The sequence below is a fragment of the Eucyclogobius newberryi genome, unplaced genomic scaffold (assembly GCF_026437365.1).
Source record: "Eucyclogobius newberryi isolate DKJ021-1_F unplaced genomic scaffold, fEucNew1.0.hap1 SCAF_11, whole genome shotgun sequence".
NCBI lineage: Eukaryota > Metazoa > Chordata > Actinopteri > Gobiiformes > Gobiidae > Eucyclogobius > Eucyclogobius newberryi.
In genome coordinates, this window is record NW_027315735.1 from 2,139,624 (window position 1) to 2,161,793 (window position 22,170).

Below are 22,170 nucleotides of genomic sequence, written 5' to 3' on the forward strand. Positions count from 1 at the left end.
TGAGTTACTTTTACTTTAAAATAATCTTTTTGTAGAATGATTTCACATTCACAATGGTAAATGTGATGAAAAGGGTATCGTATCTCATTTGCAAAGTACTTTCTCCTATTTATCCACAAGAGATGATCTGGGATGTTGGACTGATGCACACTTTAACAAACAGCGTGATATGTTTATGGACGGTCTGAAAATGCAGTGATCAATCTGAGCGTTCATCCTGTTTAGGTGTTTGATTTTGAGGTGAGTGCGACTAACTGAAAAACTGTTGGCTAATGCTAATGCTAGCTTGTGGCTGTCATGTTCAGGTAAGGGTTTGAAAAATGACAGGACAAATCAGCTCTCCTGTTGTAGTTTAAAATAAATCAACTCTTTATGGTCAGATTGAGTTTTTAAAAAATGTGATGAAGTTTAACTTTCCTAACAGAGCTTCAGACAGAGTTATTACATCTTTAAGTTATGAATCGATATTTGAATGTGAACTTTTGCTTTTGTTGTCATTAACTCTGTGTAGACGTTAGCAACATTAGCATAACAACGCATTTCTAACTGCAGAGGCTCTACTGCAGCACAGAAGCAGCAGGAGGCAGTAAAGAGCAACTAAAAAGAAAATAACATGAGTACTTTACATATATTAACTGTCGGGTGCAAAACTTTATCCAAATGCAGGGCTCAAGGTTCTAAAAAAATCCAAGTGGAACGCAGCATTAGTCCTGACTTGGTTTCTGGTCTAATACTCGTCTAGTCCAGGTTGAGTTCCAAGTTTATTGCTTTTTTGGTAACAATGTTTGATGATGAGGTGTAAAGTAGTATGTGTAGCAGAACATTAAATACAATTCGTGATAGTTTTTTTTGTTTTATTGACATTAAACAGTGCCTTTGAAAAAGTCATCCTGCACTCTGGTTTTCATTAGAACTTATTTTCAGACATAAATTATAAAATAATTGCGATTGAGGAAAAAGTCCACATTTCAGCCCTGTGTCAGTTTTTGGAACGTTTTGACCCATTAAAGCTGCAATTATGTCACATTGAACAACATGCATCTCTTACACAAAACTGACAAACAACCTGACTTCCACAAACCACCCTCCAAACACGCACGCACAATCACAAAATGCACAAAAACACTTCTCTAATGTCTTTTATTTGCACATTTCCAACAAGGACAAACACACTAAACTGTCTATTTTTTCACATCATCAAACGGCGCCAGGAGCTTGCCAAAAGAGACGCAAAAATGTCAGAAATGCTACTGTCTCCGGGAACATGGCAGGTAAAGAACAACTCTTACTGTGTGTAGGTTGGTACAATAAAGACTTAGCACAACAAAAGGCCCGAGCGCAGACGCTGATGGAACTTGGCACGGTTGAGGCTTCGAAGCTCCGAGTGGGAAGGGATGAAAAATTGGGATGTTTGAAATGTTGTATTGGGAAACTGGGCGGCGTTGCAAGCGTCGATTGAAATGCGTCAAACCTTTAAAAACCATCAAAAGCGGGAATACAAGTATGTTTTAAAAGGAGAAAAGCTATGGGAGGTTGTTTATTCAGATGCTATAGTAGCAGACGTCTCTGTACTTCAAACAACCGGATTACTCAGAAAGATTTAACCGTTGTTATCCCAATTTGAATAAAATATTGATGGAAAAGGAACGTATGAAGGAAGTTATATAAACGATTGGGCAATGTGATGTTATTGAAGTGCAGTGTTGAGTGTTTAGTCTCTCAACAAGACGGTCGGGGTTCGATTCCTGGACTGAACAAGGCTTTCTGTGAGGAATTTGCATGTTCTGACAGTGTATATATAGGTACTCCCCCAAAAAATATATTTATTTGTCAAGTGTTGCGATTGCGATTAGATACAATTGTGTTTTAAAATCGGGATTTCATTTCAAAACGCCAACGAGCAGAAATATCTGAGAGAAGTATGAAATATGAACAGCTAAAATTATATAAGAATCCAGTGTACTTCGTATAAGGTAAACACATTTTCCCAATAAATACACTTTTTAGATGTTTTTTCATGTGTAGCGGACATTATTTCACCTGAAAAATTAAAACCTCTGCAATTTGGTAACTGCTCCAATTCGAATTGTGACTTTGATTCAGTTGTAATATATATAAATCAAATTCAATTAAATAAATAAAAAAAGACAATATGGGGCTAGAAAAAGACATATTGGGTAAATAATGCATTCAAGCAAAAAATAAAAAGGCTAAGGCACACAAGGTCTATGATATGAGTCCCATTTTGTCCAATTTATGTCAAATCTGTCCATTGTCAAGTTTAGTTCGTATGTCAGTAATGATGTTGGTCCAGTCTGGTCACAGTTTGTGTCCTCTTTCAGCTGCTAGAAGTATGTTCCAATGGCATTCATTTATTGTGTCCATGGCATGGGTTTTGAGGCCCAAATACACATTTCTGAAACTCGTCAGCTCTCGTAAGTTAAGCAGGGCAGGGCTTGGATGGGAGACTGCTGGAACACCAGGTGCCACAGTGGGGCGCTAGAGGAAATGTCCAATGTCCTAATTCGTCCTTAGGCAAGACACTTCACCACATTGCCTAATAAAGCGCTTTGAGTGCCTTGAAGGTGGAAAAGTGCTATAAAATGCACTGTTATGATAATAATGGAGGTGTCAAAAACAGTCTGCAAAGCCTTGTCAATTTCTGTCCAATATTTTTGTGCAACAGGACAGTCCCAGATCACATGACAGTGCTGAGCCAGGTAATCCTGACCAGATCCAGGCTCAAGATCTGACAGCTCGCTCAAATCAAAAAGCAGAATACATAATAAAATCCCAAATACAATGTTCTTACAGTGATGACCAGTGTGTTTGGGTTTTTGTGGACTTTCACACTTTAGTACTTGGATTAGGTGCTATATTCTGCTGGGACAAATGACGAAATAGCGGTAAAGCTTTTATCAACATGACACTAACAAGGGATGTCAAGAGATTATTTGGTTATTAATCATAATTATTCAAGTCACAATATGAACATAAAACATAATGGTTGTACTTTCAATTCAATACTCAGCCTAAACGTAAAGGGTTTATTGCTGGCTTCATGTTGTATTAACTTAACTTTATCATCAGTTTGATTTCATAAAGATGTTGTTTGGTCATGAATATTTCTTCTCATAAGAATCATAACTCTAACATTTTATATTGTAAGATTCTTAACAGACGCATGCATTATATTATGCGAGCTCTAAAATGATCAGGAACAAGCGACATTACAACAAAAGTTTAAATTTGTCCTTTTTTTTTTCTTTTACTTTGGCCCTAAACTCGTTGCAACACAGTTTGCTAACCGACATTACATGAAATGCATATATATATATATATATATATATATATATATATATATATATATATATATATATATATATATATATATATATATATATATATATATATATATATATATATATATATGTATGTATATGTATATATATGTGTATATATATATATATATATATATATATATATATATATATATATATATATATATATATATATATATATAAATAAATAAACATCTTGCTTTCCTATCATAAAAAAAGAAAATCCCTGTATATTTCACCGCATTCAAGGTTGTGCTTGTCTCGGAGCAGAACCAACGCTGCGGTACAACATAAAAGTACTTTCCACCCAGATGTGCAGAGGCAGCGGCGATAATGGGCAGGTGTGAATGTGCATATGAAACAGCAGAAGAGCAAAAAATAAGACGTAGCCTCCAGTGTGCGCGAGCCTGCATGGGAAATCTTACACAAACATGACGGATCTCCAGGAATCTACAAGCGCAGAGAGGAAGGTGGCCCAGAGATGCATTAGGTCCATACAAGCAGCTTATATAGGCTTTTCATGTTTCTACCGCGTACCACAAGTCCCAGAAGAAAACAACTTGGTGCTTAGGGAAAAGGCAAGAAAAAAGGCCGGGATAAAAGTGTGGAAATGAAAGCAGTTCTTTTTTTCTCTTTGCAAACTGGAATGGTATTAAAAAAAACGGCTTCAATGAGGTAAAAAGCTCCTAATGTACAACGTTTGACTATAAAACCTGGCGTGTAGAGTTACCACCATATATTATAGTAAAAGCACGTCACTGTTATATGTTTTGGACTGTTCTGTTGATCATACATATTAAACTGAGATTGTAGATTGTCTTCAACTTGGACACTCCATTTGACTTGAAAAAAATGTATCTCGGACAGAAAACACCAACAATGGCCGTGATAGATGGATACCTGTGGATAGTTATAACAAAGAGGTGAATGACAGGGACGGAGCCAATTAGGCCTGTAGTTGACCAAAAAAATGCTCTCAAAACCTTTCAGTACCTCTGTGATCTGACCGTGTATCTGAGCCAAAGTGCACTCAAAATATTACAACTGCACAAGAGTTTAAACAGAAAACTAGTAGTTTTCCTGTGTTAAAATGCTGATTAAGCTCATGATTCGCTCCTTAATCTTCAGCTAACTCAGTCCATGTCTTAAACCTCTCTGTTATCCCATTCAAATCCTTATAATCGGATGAAATACTTGGTCGACTAAGACACCACTGACGGATTATTCGACAAAATGACTCAAAGCTGACAGCCCTAGAGCCAATTGTCAAGGACTGGACTGGAATAACATTGGACAATTATAAAATTGAAAATGTTACTTTAACATTTAAAGGTGGAATGGATGATTTTTTTCAGCAATTTTTTTTATCATATTTCCTCGTGGCGTGGATAAATCATTTGTCCTGCCACGTATCAATCATAAAACGCACCTACCGCTCACCTGCAGCCGCGTCAGGCTCGTCCCCACGTTTCCGCGTGTCTAAGCGCATGGATCTATCATAATATAGTTCCCTCAGTGTACGGGGCAAAATGAAGACGGAGAAAGACAGTTCGAGCTGACGCAGAAGTGGACAGAAATCTACGGGAGACGAGAGATGCGATGCGATCCGTCGCGCTAATAAACAAACACACGTGTGTGTTGTATTGGTCCACACGGGGGAGTGGCATGTGCACGGGGGAGTGGCATGAGCATGGGGGAGTGGCATGAGCACGGGGGAGTGGCATGTGCACGGGGGAGTGGCATGAGCATGGGGGAGTGGCATGAGCACGGGGGAGTGGCATGAGCACGGGGGAGTGGCATGTGCACGGGGGAGTGGCATGTGCACGGGGGAGTGGCATGTGCACGGGGGAGTGGCATGAGCACTTCCGCCTGCGTTCTCAAATCGCCGAAAAATCGTCCATACCGCCTTTAAGAATGGACAAATTTACCAGACATTGAGACAAATGAGACAATTACATAAGGGGACAGACATCTGGGGACTTTGCTTAGACTATGGTTCTTTTTGTCTTTTCACTCTGTGTCTTCTTCGTTTTTTGTTATTTAGTTAGTTGTATAAAATAAGAACACATACAATTGACAAGATGGACATAATAAAATGCAAACGTCGTCAAGATATACTTGGCAATCTATACATCTGTAGTATTAAATATTGAATTATAGACATGACAAATGTTTTAAAATCATTTATACAATGTTAAATGAATCATTGCAAAAGTGTACCTATGATATGCATGTAATAGCAGCCATTTTTAAAGGCCGTAAGCAGGAGTTCTACATTAAATTACATTCACTACTTTCATCATCCCAAATATGTATGTATGACATGAGGATCCTGCTGCAGACCAGTTGGAGTGTAGTTTTGTAGTTTTGAGTGTAGTTGTTGTGTTCCAGTCGTCAAGTCGGGGAAGAAAAAGGACCAGTATATGACCATTTAAAACTTTTAGAGCTTTAAATGGTCAGGTCCCTCTGTACATTATCGATCTGATCAAACCGTACACTCCCTCTCGCTCACTAAGGTCCTTGGACCAGAAACTGTTGGTTCCTCGCACCCGTTTTGGGACCAGAGGAGACAGATCCTTCCAGGCTGTTGCCCTCAAACTCTAGAACGATCTTCCGTTCTCCCTACGGTTACTGGACTCAGTTACTGCTTTTAAGGGTCAGCTTAAAACCTTTTTATTTAGTCAAGCCTTTTAAATGCACTTGTTTTACGGACTGATTTTACTGTATATTGTTGTATATGTATTGTTCACTATAAGTTTTTTGTGTTTTTATTATTTTATTCTGTGTTTTGTGAAGCACTTTGTGACTTCTGTCTGTGAAAGGTGCTATACAAATAAAATTGACTTACTTACTAATGACTCGATCAAGTCATTCACCGAACACAGGGCGCAGCAATGTTCAATTTTCTAACTCGGGCTCAGAGTTTCCCAGTAAGAATTCCGAGTTGGAAGATTGTTCAGTCAGAACTCAGAAGATCCGAGCTCCGAGGACGACTGGAACATACCATCATTTCACTGATGACAATTACTATGCTGACAAGTCACAATGATCCAATCAGATGATTCCCAGATGATTCCCATGTTTGTCTCCATGGAGATGCCAATGTCTCACAGTAAAGCATTAAACTCTCAACAGATATTTGCGATTGCTCAACCGTAACTTGAAAAACACATTCATACTGTGAGCCGTCTCCTCTTCACAGATCTGACTTGCACCTCGACATGGTGACGCTATAACATCACCATGGAGACACGCAGATACCGCATACTCCAAGCCAGAAAAGTTGCACCGTCCATCTTTAAACGTTACTGCTCTAAAGAAAGCCAGTTAAGCAAAAATACATGGTCTTTCAAATACCTTTACTTTCAATATTACATTTTTGGAAAAATTGCCCTTGTCTCCAAAAGTGTCCACCTGTTCCTCTGTTCACACTTCAGATCCAATTAAGCCGTGGTAACAACAGGTAGCCGGGAGTGGAGGGAGCTTCAGAGCTGCTAATAATGGGCCTGCATAGCTTTTCATTACCGCCTGTGTCACCCCGCGCCACAGGGAAGCACCGCGTTTGAATCAATATTGTTTTCAGCCGAGGCAGAAAAACAACTGGGAACTGATCAAAGCTGCTCGATACGGAGAGGAGTGTGCGAGCGCTTTGTGGGTTAAGATAACAGAAGAGCGGCAGAGTGGCAGCCAGACTGAAACGAAATGACTATCATGGCGCGTGATGGGAAGGAAATAGTGCAGTTTAGATTCGGTGCAGCGGTCGTCAAGAAGAAATGTTTCTAATGTAATGGCTTTGAGTTGAAATGTTTGGCTGAGACTGATATTTCAGGATTGTAATTCCACATATGTTGTCGATACTTTGAAGAGGTATATGTCTCTGCCCAAGATGAAACAAACAATATGCCATTTTCTTGTACACTAGAACATCCCTCAGACCTGGTTTTACTTTGAAAACGTAGAAATAATGCTTACATTTCTAACAATATTCTGCAATTGTGAATTCATAGGAGTTCTAAGAATCTATCAGCTTCATATCAATTTGCAAATGTGAGAGCAAAATTGCCAATTTACAGCTTTGACACACATATTTACCAAAGAATGCAAAATAATTATTAATACATACATAAATACATTGATTCATCTCTAAACTTGACAGGTGCACTTTGTGAAACGTTAAAGCTACATTAACTAAACTTTTTCTTTATCTAAACGCAAAAAAAAGTATTTCAAGAAAACTTTAGAGTAATGTCAGACACATGTGGATCCTTATTTTACATTTTATTCAATGAATGGGTTTCAGGCATGAGGATTCCTTCCAGATTTGAAGGATTTGACAAAGGCAGACCGTTGTCATAGCAATAGCACACAATCTGAATATTACATCTTTTGAATAGGTAAAGGTCCTTTGCCTGAAACCCATGAATAGACTGCGTTCACGTTCTAGATGAGATCATGATCCCAGATAGAGGGCGAGGGTCTGTGCGAGTCTAAGGGAGATTTACTACTTTTGAAAGAAATAGAAATTGGAATCCACAAATGTTTCTCCCCGTTATTTGTTGTGGATTTTCTTCACAAACTTGTCACATGAATCGCTTAAACCTAAAGACCTTTCAACCACAATCGTGCCTTTGGGATCGCTTCAGAAAAGGCATCACTTTCCGAAGCGATCGTGAAACCATCATTTCACTTTTGTTTATTTGCACTCACAGAGAAGGCGTTGAACTTTGTGCCAGTTTCCGTTTCATGAGGATGAGCTCCGATATGAACTGTGAACAAGGTCAACAAATCTGCACTCCGACGGTTAAACAGTGAATTCCACCTGAGAACTGAACCTGCCTCCGGCTCAGCTTCAAGAGAACGGAGATCAGAATTACAGCGTGCGTAACGGGGTCGATGAAGACGGGAACTTTCAGAGCGATGGCATGTTGTGCGGCGAAGTGAACCACGGGCTGTTGTAGCTCAGCATTCGGCTTTTCTCTGGGTTTGCTAAAGGATCAAATATGTAATAATTAGGTGCAGACAGTGTGCAGCGTCCTAACGTTTGTGTCCTGCTTTTACAATATGCTCCGCGGGGGAAAAGATGTCCTCGTGTGCGGGCGACGACGGGTACTGGACAGGTACTGGACGGGTACTGGACGGGTACTGGACAGGTACTGGACAGGTACTCGACAGGTACTGGACAGGTACTGGACGGGTACTGGACAGGTACTCGACGGGTACTGGACAGGTACTGGACGGGTACTGGACAGGTACTCGACGGGTACTGGACGGGTACTGGACAGGTACTCCACGGTACTCCATGGGTACTCGACAGGTACTGGACAGGTACTCGACGGGTACTCGACGGGTTTCCTGTCTCTGAGCAGAGTCTGTACCTGTAATTTACTGTGATTTTACTTGATTAGAAACAACAAACACGCAGTCAGATGTTTGTGTATTTGACAAGTTCTTTTATGACTACAACACCAAGCAATGAGTGATGAGCGGACGGAAACCACATATTGTATCCAAAGTTTCTCATCCAAAGAAAATATCACCAAAAATTGCAGTTGTTTGATGTAATTTAAAGGCACAGTGTGTAACTTGTTAGCCACATTTTATTTTACTATGGATGTATTTACTGCACTAAAGCGTATTTTTAAAAACTGTGTCTTTACTGTGTCTTGCTTGCGTCTCCACAAGCCTGACTCGTACTTAGCCTGGAGTAGCCTCCTGCTTGTTTCCATGGAAAGGTTGTTCCTTCGGCCCTAACATTATACAATATGGCATATAAATAAAATCTGCATGGAGAATGTCCAGAAGTATGGCTTTAACTTTCTATGTCCACCTCCAGAAAGTGACATACTGTACTGTGCATTCACTCATATTTAGAAATACATTGTTTAGTTTTATATCAATTAACATTTTAACAATTTACATAACTCAAGTCTCGATACTGTGATACTCGCTTTAGTATTACTTGGCATCGGATCAAAACACAAATCAGTAGAATCAACAATTAAAAAATGATTTGCATTAAATATTGAGATAATATGTAAGATACAATAATAACAAACTGGTATGTTTATAACTTCTCACTAGCATTTTCTCTCATTACCTTTCCCAGTCTTTGCACAGTTATATTGACTTATCTGTCACACCAAATATGCACATTAATTCCTTATTTGTATTATAATATGCAATCAGTTAGCGCATGCAGCTTTTAAAACCAGCTCGATCTACTCCTATCACATAGAGAAACTACACAATAACTTGTGGATTCCGAGCACTTCTTTAGACAAACTAAATGTGTGGCGGAGGGAATGCGATCGCAGATGGCTGTGGAATGAAAACCCGAACTATAGCGGTCGCTGAGTAACTCTGAGAATTTAAATTACACAAGAAATTAGAAGGATGCAGTTGTGGTTACGTCAGCCAATCTCCGAGCGAGAATCAAAGCTGTTTAAGAGAACGATGGAAAGAGCAGTAGAAGGTCTGCCGGTTCGATTAAAGTAGAATGGAGAATAGCAAGGTTTCATTAACAGCCAGGACAACTTTAAAAGCATCGCTGAAAAGAGGAAATGTGTTACGCATTGTCCCAAGACACGACAGCGATGATGTAACTATGTGTATTTGAGGACGTCTGTGCTTTTCTCTGACAGGATTTAACAACAGTTTGATGTCTCGTCTCGTTCATCGCTTTCGACGCGAGCGTGTCCAGATTGATGAATGTGTAGAACTCAAGTCAGAGTGGCACACATATCCATCTGGCGTGAGCAGGTCAACTTTATGGATCTTTGTGCGTAAAACAGTTCAACCAGTCAAGTGCTTACAATGCAGGAAAATGATGAATGAAGAAGTTTTATGCCATTATTGTTGACAAATCTAGGCTAAGCAATAAACTCCATGGACACATTACTGTATTTTCTGAACTATAAGTCGCTCCGGAGTATTAGTTGCATCAGCCAGAAAATGCATAATAGAGAAGAAAGAAACATATAGAGACCAAGAACAGACATTTCATCTTGAAATGCAATTTAAAATAATAACAGATGAGAGAACATGGTGAATAGGTGCTAACGCTAACACCTTCAGCTACATGACGTATGCTAACGCTAACACCTTCAGCTACATGACATACATACATACATAACTGTGGTAAGTGTCTGGTATGTTAACGTAACATATGAAGAGTTATTCAGATAACTATAGCATAAAGAACATGCTAACATGCTAACAAGTTTACCAAAGCATCAGTTTTACCCCAAATCACTAAATCCACTGAATTCTTCTTCCTCTGTGTCACTTCTAAACAACTCCACAAACTCCAGAGGAAGAGGAAGTGCAGAATCTTCTTCTGCGTCGTTTAGAGCCGAGAGCGCGTGAAAATAATCAACATGTGAAATGCGGTTGCGAATAATATCACATATAAGTCGCTCTGGAGTATAAGTCGCATTTTTTGGGCAAAAACTATTAAAAAAAAAATACTGTAAATCTCTCAGTATAAATCAAGCACTAAAAATCAATAAAAAAAAAATAGTATCAAAACTAGATACTCTATTTGAATTGAAGTCTTGATACTAAAAGAAAATCAGAAAACAGGGCAATATTTAGGGAACAGCTTTAGAATCATCCTGAGCTTTTTCAGAACTAGTTAAAGACCACATGGTTACATCACAAAAGCACAATTATTCTGTGTGGAAAAAAACACCCTATTAAAAAAAAAGCATTTTTATTGTACTTCAATCAAAATCGGTAGCGAGTATCGTGCATATTCCCGAGTATCGAAATCGAGTTTGACATTTTTGAAACGCGATAAAACTAGCGCATTGTCGAAACTTTTCCGTGTGTCAAACAAGACTGGAAACACCTAAGGACTCCACACCGCTCACCCAAGTAATTAGAATCAAATTCAAAACAATGGCTGCTAGCACTTTGGTTGATTAGCTGTGCTCTGGCACTTTGAAAACTGAAATAAAACCATCACGATGAGTTTGATGATACTTGGACGTTAAAAACACAGAGGAGCTTCATCAACGACCACGAGGATGACATATACTAGTATTTTGAGCTCTGGCTAAGATGTAAGATTACCAAACCGCCCCAAATGTACTGTATATAATCCGGTTTTAGGTTAACGCCACCAGTAACACCCGCCGCACTCTCCCTTGGGTGCCCATTCTAAACACCACAACAATGAGGTGCATCGCCGGCGCTGTAGACTCTACTGTACTGCTCTGCACGCTGGCAAATGAGTCAGCCGCAAAGCAGAGGAGGGGAAAACAAATGCAGGCGATAATCCGGTGGGTCACAGCTAACGGTGTCACTCAGGGATTAGCGAGCCAGGAAGAGGAAGGAAATAACTTGTTTGTAATATTATTCAAATAGATTAAATGCTGCGGGAAGCTAAGGCTAACATGGTGAATATCGTACAAGTTAACAGGATACGAGATGGGCAATATATACAGCACCTACTTTAAAAGCGTGTAAACAAATACGTTCTAAACTCTGGAATGGGGCAGTTGGTGGAAGAAGTGATGTGGAACATGATCGGATTTCAATGGGGGAACTGGGATTAACCAGAGAAAATCCAAAAATAGGAAAAGTCAAGGTTGTTTTGGTAATTGAAAACTGCTCTGATGTCAGAGCTTGGTTTACGGACATTTACTAATGTATGCGTTTATTTAAAAGGAGATTAGGATAGACACGTTGGCATTTTTGGAGGTTTTACAGGACAATGCTCACAGAAATATTGACCCCACAATGTAATTTCATCTGCAGATACAAAAGCTCAAACACCGTGTTGAGGCTAAAAATGTGTACTTTTCCATTGTTTGTAAAAGAAAAGCAAATTAACTGACATTTCTACCCTTATCCTCTTATTTTGTTGTTATAAATACTTAAAACCATTAGTATTTAGATGTGATGTCAGCGAATCATTAAAAATGTGTTGTGCTCTACTTCATTTTGCCTCCAGTTGCTACAGGACGGAAAATCCATTAAAAACAATGGTCAAAAACTGCATATAAAAAGGTGGTAAAAAGAATTAAAGAATTGCCGCGAACATGTTCAAACAAGGGTAGAGTAAATGAGGCGACATTTCTGAAATGTAGTGTTTAATATTACCTGAGAAAATATTTGAATTATACTAAAACGTTACTTTAAAGATGCAATATGTAATTCTGTCAGCTGCTTGACTCATGGAAAGGTTTGTCTGGAATGATCCAAAGTATCGTATCTAGTTACCTTCTTGTTGCCATAGAGATTGTTAAAGGAACATTCCAGGCAAAAACAATCCATAAAGAAAAGAAGGTGTCGGACCTTCTCCCATTCTGACTGTATTTCTATTTGTTTTTTATGTGACTAGTTTCAGATATTTAACTCAAAATACCGTTTTATGATCAATCAAGACCACCTAATACCTTCCATAGGACCCCTTCATTAAAGGAGCACTATGTAACCATTTATGGGTTTAATTTTCCTAGCTATATCTTGAGGAGTTTTGCTCTTTCAAAACATGTATTATATTATTTTTGGAACGAGAATATATTGTTTCATCCCTCTGTAACCCATGAATAGTGAGGAAGAGTTCGCATTTCTTCAACTACAGATGTTTTTGATCACTTAAATATACAGATTACACATTTAACTTTAGAAGGATGATGATAGTTTAAAGTTGTAATCTTTACAACAGATATTAGCACTAGTTGTACAGGAAGTTTAATAAAAATGGCAGTAATTAATTTTGCGGGGTAGTCATAAACTTTCAAACAAACTTCATAAACTAACATTTGCGTATAATCCAGGGTAGATTTCATACATTTTAAACCCAGCAAAATGAACCACAAGACAAATGTGCCAGTGTATTATCGCATACATAAAACAGAAAGCAATATCGCCTTTGAGAAAACCAACTCAGCACTATTTTGAATACGCTCGCGGTTAATCTCATTTCAGATGAAAAAACCCAGAGGCTGCACATTAAGAAAGACACTCCAAAGTCACTATAGAGCACACTATTGTTTGATTTCATACTGTTATAGCTCGGAAGCGCTAACTCATTTGAATAATTACCATTCCTCATCATCGCTATTAAGTTACATTGCTTTGTCTATTTGCCTAAACGTACTGTATTAATTGATGCGCCGGGAGAACAGTTGGTTGAAAATGTTTGCTTTTTCACGCTTCATCAGTAACAGGAGAACAAAACTGGGATCAAATCCAGCCAAGTGTATTCACCATTTCGATGAAACCAAGACGGTCCCAGCAGACCACTTTCCTCGCAGACGCACCAACATCGAGCCAAGCAATAGAATAAAGAAGACAACTCTCTAAAACGTCTGCTCCAATCGTGTGAGCGTGAAACCAGCGCTGAATTGTAATATTTTGTCATTGAATTGTCATTGTTATGTTGTAATATTGTTTACGGACGTATTGCAATGGGGAAAGTGTCTAATAAAACCTGCAATGATTCAAAAAACATTGGTAATACTTGTGTCGAAAAAACAATGAAAGGAGTAAGTAATTAGCATTTTTATAGTCCAAGTCATAACTAACAAGCTAATATATCTGTTACTATGCAACTTCAAACACAAAGCCTGTCATTCTCATTATTATATCGATGTATAGTGCAATAAATGACAGATGGAACAATATACTGTGTTTTAGGACCCAATATTTTGTCTGCACTATTTTTTTATTTTTAGTAGCACGATAATATTTGCGCTGTAACTTTTTTATATGACTTATGAAAAAAGTATTTAATTGTGCTACTTATTCATTGTAGATTGTCTGATATTGATCTCCAATTTAGTGAGCGTGCAAGTCCAATGCTGAATAATAATGTCTGTGTCTTATTAAATATTGAAATGTTGGAGGGGGAAAAAGCATGATAAAACATACATGACCAGCCGTGAAATTACAGGCAGAATAGTTCCAGTTCTAGATATTAATTGCGTTACAAAACAATTAGTAAAGTAAATATTCTCCATGGAGAGGTGATTGCTTTGCCTGGAATTTCCCACGGTACGGCATTAAACGCATCTCTCTCCAGGCGACAAGTTGACAGTATGAATGCATGTTAACGGCGGTAATTTAAAGAGCGGTGATTTGATAAATGTGGGATTGATGGATTTAATGCCGTACTGGGGAATATTCCAAACAAAGCAAAACAGAAAAGTTACATAGTGCACCTTTAATGAGCTACTTTATCAATCACTGTGCGACCAGGAACACACAAGCACCAAAAAGTACAGTTCTACCACAAAAAAAACAAGATTTCAGACCGCATTTAAATTAAGTAAGAGATTGATCATAATTCATCATCGTCATATCTATAAAATTATATTTCTGCACTTTTGTGGTTCATTTTATGGTTCATTCATAATTTTTTGCTGGACTTGAACTTCAACCAAGACGTTTACAGGCTCATTTCAGCACATTCCTGACATATAATCTTAATATCAAGATCACCTCAAACTTCATTTTAATATCCTGGTCATTGTTACCTAATCTCTGCAACACGCTTATGCAATATGAGTGAGATAAACAACTTTCCTATCTCTATGTTACTACAGTAAATCACATCTGGTGATGAACACATTTGAGCCATACAAATACAGAAACAAATACAGCTACAAACGACTGGTGTCTGGTACAACTTTTATCACTCCAACAAATCTGTGTCATTTCCCTTTTCCATTTTCTTTCCACCCCTGCCATGCCAACTTCTTTGATTTTATTTTTCCAAAGACACAACCAAATCACCACGTCCGATCGTTCATGTTTCTCCAACTCGCAACAAACACCACTAGAATTCTACTCAATCCACGCTCTGTTGGTAATACATAACGAACAACGGTCCATTTCGTTGTCTTTAAACAGTCTGTGGCGAGCACTTTCCTCTTTGCTGCTCACTTAAAAGCTAAAAGAATTCCATCAACACTCGTTCTAGCTCGTACGATGCGACTTTGAGTGCACTCTTTCACGTATTTCCACACATTCACGCTCCAAAACTACAAAACTATAATACAAAAAAGCATGGACGCGCTTTACCTCTGTGTCCAGACGGTCCAGAAGGTTAATCCACACGAGATTATCGGTCCAGCGCCGATGGCTACACTTCTCCACAAACTACTAATCTGTAGCAGCGTGTCCGACCAGCTCCGGCTCCAATCCGCGTAAAAGCGACGCGTAATTTCCAAGAAGTTTTGGGGTAATCCTGGTGCCACCTCGAAATGCAGGAAAGCTTTGCGAAAGACGGGAGAGAAACACGCAGCGGATGGCTTCGCAGTTTCAGCACCGACGCGTAAAAGAACAGCTCCGCCGCGATCGAACGGGGCGCGCGCAGGACGATCTTTCCTCGGCCGCTCTCCGGGCTCGTGTGCGCCACCGAGGCAAGGATCCAACAGCCCCCTACCTCACCCCCAGCGACTACCGGATTTACATACGGGGCACGTGGGAGGGGAGGCGCGCACGGAGCGAGGGGACCAATCACGAGCGAGGGAGACGAGATCGTGCTACACACAAATCCAGGGACGCGCACGAGGACGCACAACACAACCGGACGAAGAGGGGCTGTGAACGGGTTGATTTGAAGAGATTGTGTCCTTAAAGGGTCGGTAGTGTCACGTAAAAGGGGAAAGTGTTTTGGGGAGTTTTGTGTGTCTGGGTGACGCGAACTGCCATTACCTCTGGAGATTTTAGACAGTGCACTGGAGCAAAGCAAGTTATGGGAGGATTTGTCATTGAATAAGTATGAATTTGAACTGTTTATTTGTTTGTTTGTTTTTACACAAGCTTTACGTTCAAAAGATGTATAAAGGCAACATGCATTCTTCACATAAGCTATTGTTATTGGTGGTTAAAAAGTGTGTTGTCAATGAAATACGGATACAACTGCCCAATCTTTTTTTTATAACGTTTGAGTTATAATTGAAACAATATATTTAGCATATTCAAATATTATATAACAAAAATGGCTTAAGACTTGACTTTATAAAAAGGACTACAACTTGGGACTGGACTTGAGAGGCCAGATGACTTGATGCTTCTCCTAAAAATAAATGAATAAGCAAATTAATATGGCTTTTCCCCCCAGTTTTATTTCCCAAAGGCTAAACTAATACAATATAATGGATATAACATAACAGGGATATGTCGCTCCCCACTTGTCATCAGGATTAACTTTCAGCAATTCACAAAAATCATATAATGACAAAAGTATGATGTATTTATTTTTAAGTATTTGACCACTTGGCATGACTGGAAATACTTCAAACACAAAGTAAAGGTTTAGGATTTGACTTGTGGGCTTTTGACTTGGACATGGACTTAAGGGCAAAGACTCCCATCTTACAACACAGATAATGGTTTCCGTTTGTATGAAGAATTGAAATAGTCTGTTAAGCAGAGGTTAAAGGTCCCATATCATGTATGACTTTTCAGCGCTTTTAACCTTCGTACAGTGCGATTGGAACCTCATTAATGTGCCCAAAATGTTTTTTTGATTGATTCCTGCAGTCTTTACTTATAGGGACGAGTCATGCCTACAGGGACGCGTCATGCCTACAGGGACGAGTCATGCCTACAGGGACGAGTCATGCCTACAGGGACGAGTCATGCCTACAGGGACGCGTCATACCTACAGGGACGAGTCATGCCTACAGGGACGCGTCATGCCTACAGGGACGCGTCATGCCTACAGGGACGCGTCATACCTACAGGGACGAGTCATGCCTACAGGGACGCGTCATGCCTACAGGGACGCGTCATACCTACAGGGACGAGTCATGCCTACAGGGACGCGTCATACCTACAGGGACGAGTCATGCCTACAGGGACGCGTCATGCCTACAGGGACGCGTCATGCCTACAGGGACGCGTCATACCTACAGGGACGAGTCATGCCTACAGGGACGCGTCATACCTACAGGGACGAGTCATGCCTACAGGGACGAGTCATGCCTACAGGGACGCGTCATGCCTACAGGGACGCGTCATACCTACAGGGACGCGTCATAACTACAGGGACGCGTCATACCTACAGGGAGGCGTCATAACTACAGGGACGCGTCATACCTACAGGGACGCGTCATACCTACAGGGACGAGTCATGCCTACAGGGACGAGTCATGCCTACAGGGACGCGTCATACCTACAGGGACGCGTCATAACTACAGGGACGCGTCATACCTACAGGGACGCGTCATACCTACTGGGACGCGTCATACCTACAGGGACAAGTCATACCTACAGGGACGCGTCATACCTACTGGGACGCGTCATGCCTACAGGGACGCGTCATACCTACAGGGACGAGTCATGCCTACAGGGACGAGTCATGCCTACAGGGACGCGTCATACCTACAGGGACGCGTCATAACTACAGGGACGCGTCATACCTACAGGGACGCGTCATACCTACTGGGACGCGTCATACCTACAGGGACGAGTCATACCTACAGGGACGCGTCATACCTACTGGGACGCGTCATGCCTACAGGGACGCGTCATACCTACAGGGACGAGTCATGCCTACAGGGACGAGTCATGCCTACAGGGACGCGTCATACCTACAGGGACGCGTCATAACTACAGGGACGCGTCATACCTACAGGGACGCGTCATACCTACAGGGACGAGTCATGCCTACAGGGACGCGTCATACCTACAGGGACGCGTCATACCTACTGGGACGCGTCATGCCTACAGGGACGCGTCATACCTACAGGGACGCGTCATACCTACTGGGACGCGTCATACCTACAGGGACGAGTCATATCTACAGGGACGCGTCATACCTACAGGGACGTGTCATATCTACAGGGACGAGTCATACCTACAGGGACGCGTCATACCTACTGGGACGCGTCATACCTACAGGGACGCGTCACACCTACAGGGACGCGTCACACCTACAGGGACGTGTCATATCTACAGGGACGCGGGGACGCGTCATACCTACAGGGACGAGTCATACCTACAGGGACGAGTCATACCTACAGGGACGTGTCATACCTACAGGGACGCGTCATACCTACAGGGACGCGGGGACGCGTCATACCTACAGGGACGAGTCATACCTACAGGGACGCGTCACACCTACAGGGACGCGTCATACCTACAGGGACGCGTCACACCTACAGGGACGCGTCACACCTACAGGGACGTGTCATATCTACAGGGACGCGGGGACGCGTCATACCTACAGGGACGAGTCATACCTACAGGGACGAGTCATACCTACAGGGACGTGTCATACCTACAGGGACGTGTCATATCTACAGGGACGCGGGGACGCGTCATACCTACAGGGACGAGTCATACCTACAGGGACGAGTCATACCTACAGGGACGAGTCATACCTACAGGGACGCGTCACACCTACAGGGACGAGTCATACCTACAGGGACGAGTCATACCTACAGGGACGAGTCATACCTACAGGGACGTGTCATACCTACAGGGACGTGTCATATCTACAGGGACGCGGGGACGCGTCATACCTACAGGGACGAGTCATACCTACAGGGACGAGTCATACCTACAGGGACGAGTCATACCTACAGGGACGCGTCACACCTACAGGGACGCATCATACCTACAGGGGCGTGTCATATCTACAGGGACGCGGGGACGCGTCACACCTACAGGGACGCGTCATATCTACAGGGACGCGGGGACGCGTAATACCTACAGGGACGTGTCATACCTACAGGGACGTCCCTTCCCTGTTTCAGCCCATCTTCCAGGAAGCACTCTTTCACACACTCTTTATGGCCTACAAGTAACTACAAATAGAACTTGATATTCTGGATCAAGATCAAGCCATAATTAACCGTTGAGTTTTCTAGTCTGACGCAGCACTTTAGATGAGGCTCCCACATGTAGTACTAACACTGACTGTTGTATAAACACAGTCATTTACTCTCATTTCTGATAACTAACTAAATAGAATAGAATGCTTTGGTAGAATGCTTTGTTTCGATGTGTTTTGCAATAGGATATTGATTTGGAAGATGAGACAAGTTTGCTTCATCATTTCTGCATCAATTTGTTGTGTATTCAAGCAACACGTATCAGCTTTTTAAACCAATTCATCAAGATCAGCCAATGAAGTTAATGAGCTGTACAGTGCAGTGGAGCCACAAGTCTCACACTGCATTGCAGACTTTAGCTTCCATTTGCTCAAACCTTAAAAATTATCACAAACGCCTTCTGCTGTTGTAATTTTGAGTGAAAGAAAAATAAATTGAATTGTTGTGTTGTGTGGCAGAAGCGCTGTCAGTTCCCTTAAGTTAAAGCGGCTGTACAGGATTTCATGAAATAAAGGAAATCTGTTTTGCCCCAATTAAGATATTGTAAAAGAATCTATTCCGGTAAAAAAAAAAAAAAAATATATATATATATATATATATATATATATATATTTATATTTATATATATATATAAAAATAATGTATATATACAATTATAATATTAGGACTTTACGAATGCGTTAAGAGGAGTGTGCAATACATGTGGGCTGCTGCAAAGTGTTAAAAATGACTTCTGTTTTTTACATTTCTAAGATTTCTAAAATTCAGACACAGCACCTTTAACTGGATGATTGCTCTGGATCAGGAGGAAGAGTCGGGAGGTCCTGTGGGGCTGAGTGGGAGGACAGCTTGATTGAGGAGTGTAACAGCCTTTGGGACAAAGTGTCCTCCTCTGTGACTTGTGGCCTGGACATTGCAGCCGATTCTGTTTATACTTCTACACACTAATATTAAAAGACAGATTATGATGTAATCACCTTGCTTTTGACAGCAATAAATACACCTGTATTTGAATAAATGCAAGTTGGATAGGTTAGATATGTACTATGTGGAAGATTTTTGGCCAAGCCTCTTTACAATTCAGATTAGAGTTCTTGCTTGTGTACAGATCTGTGCAGTGCTTCACTTGTTCATGTTGTCATGTTCAGACTGCTCATAATGATTCCTTTTGCCCATTGGCACCAGAAGATTTATGCACTCAGACTGGAGGCTGTTTACTAATACAAGCTGCATAAAAACTGTACTGTAATGAGAAGTCCGTTGTTACTTTTATAAATCATGCAACATTAAATTCTAATATAATAGTGAACACCGAAAAGTTTGATACAGAAACTTAAAATAATATATATGTGTCAACAGCACAGCAGCACAGGTGAGGAGTGAGCTGAAGAGGATTAAAGTGAGGAAGGAGCAGGACCTGAGGCATCAGCTCCAGGCTCCTTAAGTCCTGCAGATGAACTGTGTGGAGTTATGGAGCATGTCTTCAACATGAGCCTGAAGCTGAGGGTGGTACCAGACCTCCTGTCTGGTACCACAGGTCTGAAGACCTCCTGTCTGGTACCTGTGCCCAAGACACCGCGCGCCAAAGACCTCAACAGCTTCAGGCCGGTGGCTCTCACGTCCCACCTGATGAAGACACTGGAGCTGGTCCTGGACCACCTCCGCTCCACCGTGAGCTCAGCCATGGACCCGCTGCAGTTTGCATACCGGCCTGGCATCGGAGTGGAGGACGTCGTCATCTCCTGCTGCACCGCTCTCTCTCTCACCTGGAGAAGCCTGGCAGCTCTGTGAGGATCCTGTTCTTTCATCTCTCCAGCGCCTTCAACACCATCAGCTCCTGAGGGACAAGCTGGAGACAGCTGGTGTGGAGAACGACCTGCAGAGTGGATCCTGGACGACCTCACAGACCGACCCCAGTTTGTGAGAGCCCGGGACTGTGTGTCTGACACTCAGACCTGCAGTGTGGGGGCGCCCCAGGGCACTGTCCTCGCGCCCTTTCTCTTCACCCTCTACACTGCAGACTTCAGACATGACATGGACAGCTGTGTCCTGCAGAAGTTCTCTGACCACTCTGCCATCATCGGACTCATCACGGACGACGATGATGTGGAGAACAGAGGACTGGAGCAGGACTTTGTGGACTGGTGTCAGCGGAACCACCTCCTCATCAACGCGGGGAAGACCAAGGAGATGGTGGTGGATTTCCACAGAGGCCACGCCCCCCTCACCAGTGAACATCCAGGGACGGGACATTGAGAGAGTGGCTCATACAAGGACCTGGTGTTCATCTGAACCACAAACTGGACTGGACTCATAACACAGACTATACAGGAAGAGCCAGAGTCGGCTCTACCTCCTGAGGAGACTCAGGTCTTTTGGAGTGACAGGGCCACTCCTGAAGACCTTCTACGACTCTGTGGTGGCATCAGCTCCTGTATGGTGTGGCCTGCTGGAGCAGCAGCATCACAGAGAGGGAGAGGAAGAGGCTGGACAGAGTCATCAAGAAGTCCAGCTCCGTCCTGGGCTGTGCTCTGGACTCGGTGCAGGAGGTGGGGGACAGAAGGGTCCTGGCTAGATTCACATCTATGCTGGACCATGAGTCTCACCCCCTGCAGGACACTCTGTCCCCTGCAGGACACTCTGTCTCCTGCAGGACACTTTGTCCCCTGCAGGACACTCTGTCCCCTGCAGGACACTGTGTCCGCTCTGGAGAGCAGCTTCAGTGACTGATCCACCCTCGCTGTGTGAAGGAGACGTTTCACAGGTCTTTCCTTCTGCTGCTGTCAGACTTTATAACAAACACTGCCCTGAACATGTGCAATACTGAATCAACCATATGCAATACCTGTAAATAAGAGTGTTCTATTTTGTTTTTATTCCATTTACTTACCTGCTAATAATATTACCTAGTCTTGTGCTAGCTATTTTCACTTTATTTTTATTTTATTCTATTATCATTATTTTATTATTATTATCTTATTTTTATCTTTATCTTTTTATTTTTTATCCATCTATTTTATTTTATTTCCCCC

The 22,170-nt window shown here is 41.5% G+C and overlaps 1 protein-coding gene across 1 annotated transcript in view; it reads right to left on the reverse strand.

Moving 5' to 3' along the window:
- Positions 1 to 15,539, reverse strand: part of fstl5 (follistatin-like 5) — a 359,931-nt gene extending 344,392 nt beyond the window's left edge. Inside the window, exon 1 of the mRNA XM_072434789.1 lies at positions 15,375 to 15,539. The gene's annotated coding sequence lies outside the window, so the exon portion shown is untranslated. The remainder of the gene's footprint in view (positions 1 to 15,374) is intronic.
- Between the last annotated feature and the right edge of the window lie 6,631 nt (positions 15,540 to 22,170).